The 6422-nt window shown below is 40.4% G+C and overlaps 1 protein-coding gene across 1 annotated transcript in view; it reads right to left on the reverse strand.

Annotated features, from left to right (window-relative positions):
* The window catches only part of LOC136884493 (uncharacterized), an 865858-nt gene extending 861096 nt beyond the window's left edge, over positions 1–4762 (reverse strand). The window contains exon 1 of the mRNA XM_067156699.2: positions 4747–4762. The gene's annotated coding sequence lies outside the window, so the exon portion shown is untranslated. The remainder of the gene's footprint in view (positions 1–4746) is intronic.
* Between the last annotated feature and the right edge of the window lie 1660 nt (positions 4763–6422).

Below are 6422 nucleotides of genomic sequence, written 5' to 3' on the forward strand. Positions count from 1 at the left end.
AACTAACTAAGGGAGTAAAGTGAAGTTACATACATGTCAGTGGTGATGTTTGTTAAATAATCAAAATAATGCCGGTCCCACGGTGTACGGGTAGCCTGCCTGTTTCATACCAGGCCCCCGATTCGATTCCCGGCCAAGTGCGGCCAGTACCCAGTATTCGGGAGATAGTGGGTTCGAACCCCACTGTCGGCAGCCCTGAAGATGGTTTTCCGTGGTTTACCATTTTCACACCAGGCAAATGCTGGGGCTGCACCTTAATCAAGGCCACGGCCGCTTCCTTCCCACTCCTAGCCCTTTCCTGTCCCATCGTCGCCATAAGACATATCTGTGTCGGCGCGACGCAAAGCAACTTGAAGGCTACATGATTACATTTGAGGAGTTCTGTGACGGAGAGATAGCCAAGAATAACGGCCGAGAAGACTTGTCGCGTGCTGACCACATGACACCTCATAATGTGCAGACATTCGGGCTGAGCAGCGGTGGCTTGGTTGGCCATGGCCCTTCCAGGCTGTTGCGCCATGGGTTTGGGCTTAATAATAATAATAATAATAATAATAATAATAATAATAATAATAATAATAATAATAATAATAATAATAATAATGTTATTTAACTAATATTCCACCAATTATATTTACAATTTACTTAGACTCAAAAATGCCAGAATTTTGCTCCGCAGGATTTCATGTTGTATGTATTAATTAATCTACCAATACGAGTCCGATATCGGAGCAGTTTCAAATATAATCGGACTGAGACGAGATCGAACCTATCAACTTGTGGTCAGATAGCCAGGGCTCTACCGTGCGAGCTACTATGTTCGGCATTTGTCAGAAAACAGACATCTTCAGGAAACTAGGAAGTCATCTAGGTAGCAGCACGAATGTCATTGAAGTACAACCATGTTCATAAAAACCAGAACATATTGAAAGACTACAGATAGGAAGTTCATATTCACAGGACATGTGTATTAGTATGTTCAGAAGAAATGATTAGTATTCGACCCATGTCGCCCTCAGGTTCAAGGTCCATATCGATATCTCTGCGCACAACAACCGACTGGCAAAACGTGCCAGCTGCTCTCGTTGTCGCTATAAACCGAATGTAATGGATCATTGTGACTTGAGCAGACGTGCAGAATGCCTCGAAAACGTATGCGAGAACCGTACCGTCAAATGAGAGAGTTTGAAAGAGGGCGCATGTTGGCATGAGAGTACGTGATGCATCCATCCAGAAAATTGCTGCCCGTGTGGGGGGAAGTGTATGGGCAGTGCAACGGGTATGCACCGAATGGTTCACAGAAGGTCGTAGAACACGACCACCCAGAACACACCCCGATAAGATCGACACCTCATCCGAATGACATTGCAAGAGAGATCAGCGTCCTCCTCAGCTCTGGCGCAACAGTGGAAAAGTGTAACACCTCGTACACTATCAGGAGTGAGAGTCAGTCTTCGTTTATTACGGTATGGGTTACCGGCGCGTCGTCCACTTCTCCGTCTATCTTTGACTAATGCGCATGAACATGCTAGGCAGCAATGGTGCATGAAACGACGTCAATGGGGACAGGAATGGCAGCACATAGATTTTTCGGATAAATCCATGTTCTGTTTGTTTGAAAATGATGGCCGCATTTTGGTTCGCTGCAGACAGGGGATGATGCATCACATTGTCTGCATTCGCACAAACATACAATGCCAGCTCAAGACCTTATGGTAAGGGGTGCTATTGGGTATAACCACAATTTATATTTCATGCGTTTCCAGAGCACTGTAACCAGTTTGATCTACGTGAATGACATCCTGCGACCCGTAGACATACCCTTTCTGCACGAACACGTGCCTTCTTGTTGTCACAGGATGTCAGACTGTTGCCTTGGCCAGCCCGTTCACCGGACTTGTCGCCAATCGAAAATGTGTGGCATATGGTGAAACGACGGGAGCGGCGCTGTGACTCATTGCCAACCACCAAAGATGAACTGTGGAACCAGGTGAATGCAGCATGGATGGCTGTACCCCAGGATGCCATTCGTGCCTTATGCGCATCGATGCCATCACGTATGGAACAAGTCATCAGTGTCGGTGGAGAACCCAGTGCCTACTAGACAACAGGACACATGCTGAACGTAGGTAACTGAAATGCTAATCGTTTCTGCAGAACACACCAATGAACATGTCCTGTGAATATGAACTTCCCATCTCCAGCATTTCAAGATATTATGTTTTTATGAATATGAGTGTAGCAGGAGCACATATGAATTTTGAATGAATGCATTGGAAAGCATTTACAGGAGTCCATGTGCCAATCGATCACAGATACGATACATTTTATAAAAGTCTAAAACATTTTGACAAAATAATTCCTGTGTGGTAGGGAAATATAGCACAAATACAAATTATACGTCACGGAGATGCACATACTATAATTATCAATAACCCTCACTGACCCCATTTTGAACGATGTTAGAAGACAGAAAATTGTCATCATCCCAGATTCAGGTGAAATACATTAGAAAAACCTGAAGACTTATGCTCTCATTGCAAGTGCTGCAGTCAACGCCATAGCCGATGCATGTTAACGGATATCGACCCATGGGCAGTTCTAGGTAACAATGTTAAGACCAAAAGTTACCTTACTATTCGTAGTTAGTATGAGTGGTATTGTCAGAAAAATAGAGAATTTAGTGACAAATATGGGGCTCAACTGAAAATTCTTTCATCACGGAATTAGCGATACGAAATTGGGACGAGATGTTACCAATCAACCATGCAGGCTGTAATGTTGTGTACTGATTGATGGCCACGACAGAGACATATAGAAGGCTCTTTGTCCAAAGTGGTCTCATGTAATCATACATTCGAGAACTGATTCATTCTTGGTAGTTTGATAAGTACTGATTCAGTTTCCTATTTTCGATACACTGAATCCTACTCTTGTGGATTCAATTTTGCATTCAGATATCTCTTGAAAAGTTAGATACAAGTACATTAATCGTTATCAGATTGATTTTCATTTACTGAAAGGCATAATTTTTGGTCATTCTTATTCCTAACGGAACATATGGCATCATTTTAGGTACACCATAGGTAAAAACTCGCTCTTGCATGGATACAATACTGGAAAGCGGATCAAAAATTTGAATGCACTGTCAGCGATATGAGAATTTTTGTTTACTAATAAGTAGAGCCTGGATTTTTATGCATTCATAGGTTAGAATGCAAATTTACTGAAGCGAGTTGCAGGTATAGTCTACCTTCACAACGACTATGCAAAGGGGTTTGCATAGACATTAGGGGTACGGCCCATCAGAACCCCTATAATTTATGTTACTCTTGCTACACTATGGAAGAGCGGGTGGCCGACACTGCCTACTAACCAAACTAGTTTGCAACCTAACCTGTTACTGCATAAAAATCCGGGCTTTACTAATAAGTATACATGGAGCTTATAGTGTGAGCCCACCATATTTACATTCAGTAACTGACACTTTATCCAGAGCGAAGGACGGATTTGCGATCAAATGCTGCCAGACTTTAATCAATATAAACTGCTGTATCGTGATGTGGGCTCTTCACGGGAGCCTTAGAAGAGAATCCTCCAGTATCAACGATGATGTCCCAGAAGTATAGATCCTAATGAAAGACGAAGCCATACAGCAGTTCAAGTCAACACGAGTCAGAGCTGACTAGTACACGCGTAAGTGAGGTTGCCTAACCTGAGGGAGTGGTGGAATTGATAATTATTGTTTTAAGAGGAAATACAATTATTGATCGACAGTCAACATTAACCAGAAGGAAAGGAGAACTCCGATGTTTCGTAGTATGAAAAATCGATAAATGAGGGGGAAAACCCTCGGAGGGCATGAAACTCAACACCCTACGCAATGCTCCACAATCATAATACAAGCGGGTTTGAAGAGACCAGAAAATGGACAAAGGTGGTCAGAGAGGATAGATGAGAATAAGGATTCTAACACAAGTGGAAGAAATGCCAGATACACTCAGGTAACATCGGACCGCGCACACAACTCCCGTGATAAAGTACTGATTTTATCCTCTTCTAGTCGCCATTAACGGGAAGGAAATGATACGTTGAATTATCCTACCACTCTCATCATCAAAGGGAGACTTAAGGGTTTATCAACACTATCACGTTATTCCCACTTCAGGAAAAGGCATTTCGGGCTTAATGATTTTCTTCAGTGTAAATTACGTGCCAAAAGCCTGGATTCAATTACATACCTCTCCACAATCCTAATATCTTTATAGCGATTCGTCCGTCGGATAGAGACGTTAAGCCATGAGCAGACCCCTTGGTGCTGTTCAAAAGGATAACGATATGTGCTGGCACCAGATTTTACCATATCGCTTCCTACTTTCATAATTAAAGTGATTAATCCCATCTGATTAACTTCTTTGATAACGGTGACTGCAGGAAGGGCATTCGGTCATAAAAACTCGCTACGAAGATTCATACCACTGCATGCCCGACCTCGTAGAGATATGCGTTAAGGGTAGAACATACACTATGTTCTTCTGTATGGTATATTACACTACAAGCTGTATTTGATTTATTACATTCTGAATTTTCTGAACCATTGTGTAACATTAAATCCTTAACAGAAAAGAAGTGAAAAGATGTTAAGTATATGCATACCTAAAAGAACTCCACTGTAACTGCAATCATTAAATACAACTTACTGTAAGATTTAAACTGGAAGATCAGAAATGCTGAATATTTACTTACCAGTTGTAGGTCTAAATATTCCTGAAAAAAAGAGGAAATAGTCGATTAAAACATGGAATTTAAAGATAAGTGCAATGAACATTCTTAATTGGTATTAATGTTATTCTCCCATGTTATACACTATATCTAGCTGTAACTTTACATGACTTCATACATTATTCACTAGCACATTTTTTCCATCAGCCAGTAATGCACTGTTGGATAAATCGCTCTTGGTTAAGAATACATGCACATTTTTTTTAAACACAGGCATATTTAAAATAGTCCTTTAAGCTAACTTAGGTCGTATAGCATAGTACTTATGAAGAATGTAATTACTATAATATCAGGTCATTTACATGTGCTTAGAATTAATCGACAGGTATCCGGAATGTAAAAGTCTGAGAGACGTTGGAACATTTTGCTTGTTGCTTTACGTCGCACAAACACAGATAGGTCTTATGGTAACGATGGGATAGGAAAGGGCTAAGAGTGGGAAGGAAGTTGCCGTGGCCTTAATGAAGGTACAGGCCCAGTATTTAGATAGATATGGTATATTTTAACTGTCAACGTTAGGGTCTGTGTCCCTGTCTCAAACTAAGTGAATTTATAAATAACATAAAAGTATTAAAATACTAAATAAATGAAAAACTACTATGATACACTATATAAATTTACATTTTGCTTCCTGAGTAAGATAATATACTACATACGAATAAACTAAAATACAATGAATTACAATAATAATAATAAACGTACCGGGAGGTACACAACAACTCCGCACATTCAATAGAAGCGATTAAGGAACACTATCTCTCTAACAAAACGTTAAACATCTACGGCATGAAGTTGGGACATTGTCCGGAAGATATCACCATTGAAGTATTGAGTAATTGTGTTATTGTGGAGTTGCATAAAATGACTGGACTACTTTGCTTTGTGTTTATTTACTTCAAGAAGTTTAAACTTCCCTCCATAGATGTCATTACAAAAACTGAGGTCATGCACTCTGGTGTAATACGGAAAAATTAGTGATTTAAAGAAGTTTTTTGTTCTCATGTTTCCCAACTAAGTTATTGTTCATTTATTTTCTTATTTCAAGGTTTGCAACACTTTGTTATCATTCCGCCAGTTTTTGAATCTGACCGATCATGAATTTTTCTGTAATTAATTTTCAACCAATCACACATTTCTTGTTCATTTTGAATTTGCCATTACATATGAGAAGGAGTGTCCAGACTTTGTCCATTACCCTCTCGAACCGTCCCCTTGGGTATATAAGCTGCGGCTTTCAGGCTACCTTCTCTTTGGATAGCCGTATTTCTGAGACAGTTTGTGTTAAGACAGGAGGCGGGGAGCCTCATTCTTCGCCAGGCGGTCCAAAAGCCAAGCTAATGATCACCAGTCTACTTTGGTACCCTCCTGTTTTCTAAAATGTATACCTTCTTTCGGCTAATGCAAAATTTCATAAATTCTTAGAACTGTAAATTGGAGATAGAGAGTGCGTTACCCTCTTGAGTTCCCCTTTCAGTTTAATTTGAGGGGACTATAATTTTGTAACCTTTTCTCTTTTCTGTAAAGTGTTAGATTCACCTACATTCTAGTCACCTCAGTAGCTTGGGATTAGCCTCTGCATCATCGAGTCGAGAGCCCAATTAGTGTTTTTTAATGTTCTAGGAGTAAAAGTGTACGCCTCC

Source organism: Anabrus simplex, chromosome 12, assembly GCF_040414725.1.
Source record: "Anabrus simplex isolate iqAnaSimp1 chromosome 12, ASM4041472v1, whole genome shotgun sequence".
Lineage (NCBI taxonomy): Eukaryota > Metazoa > Arthropoda > Insecta > Orthoptera > Tettigoniidae > Anabrus > Anabrus simplex.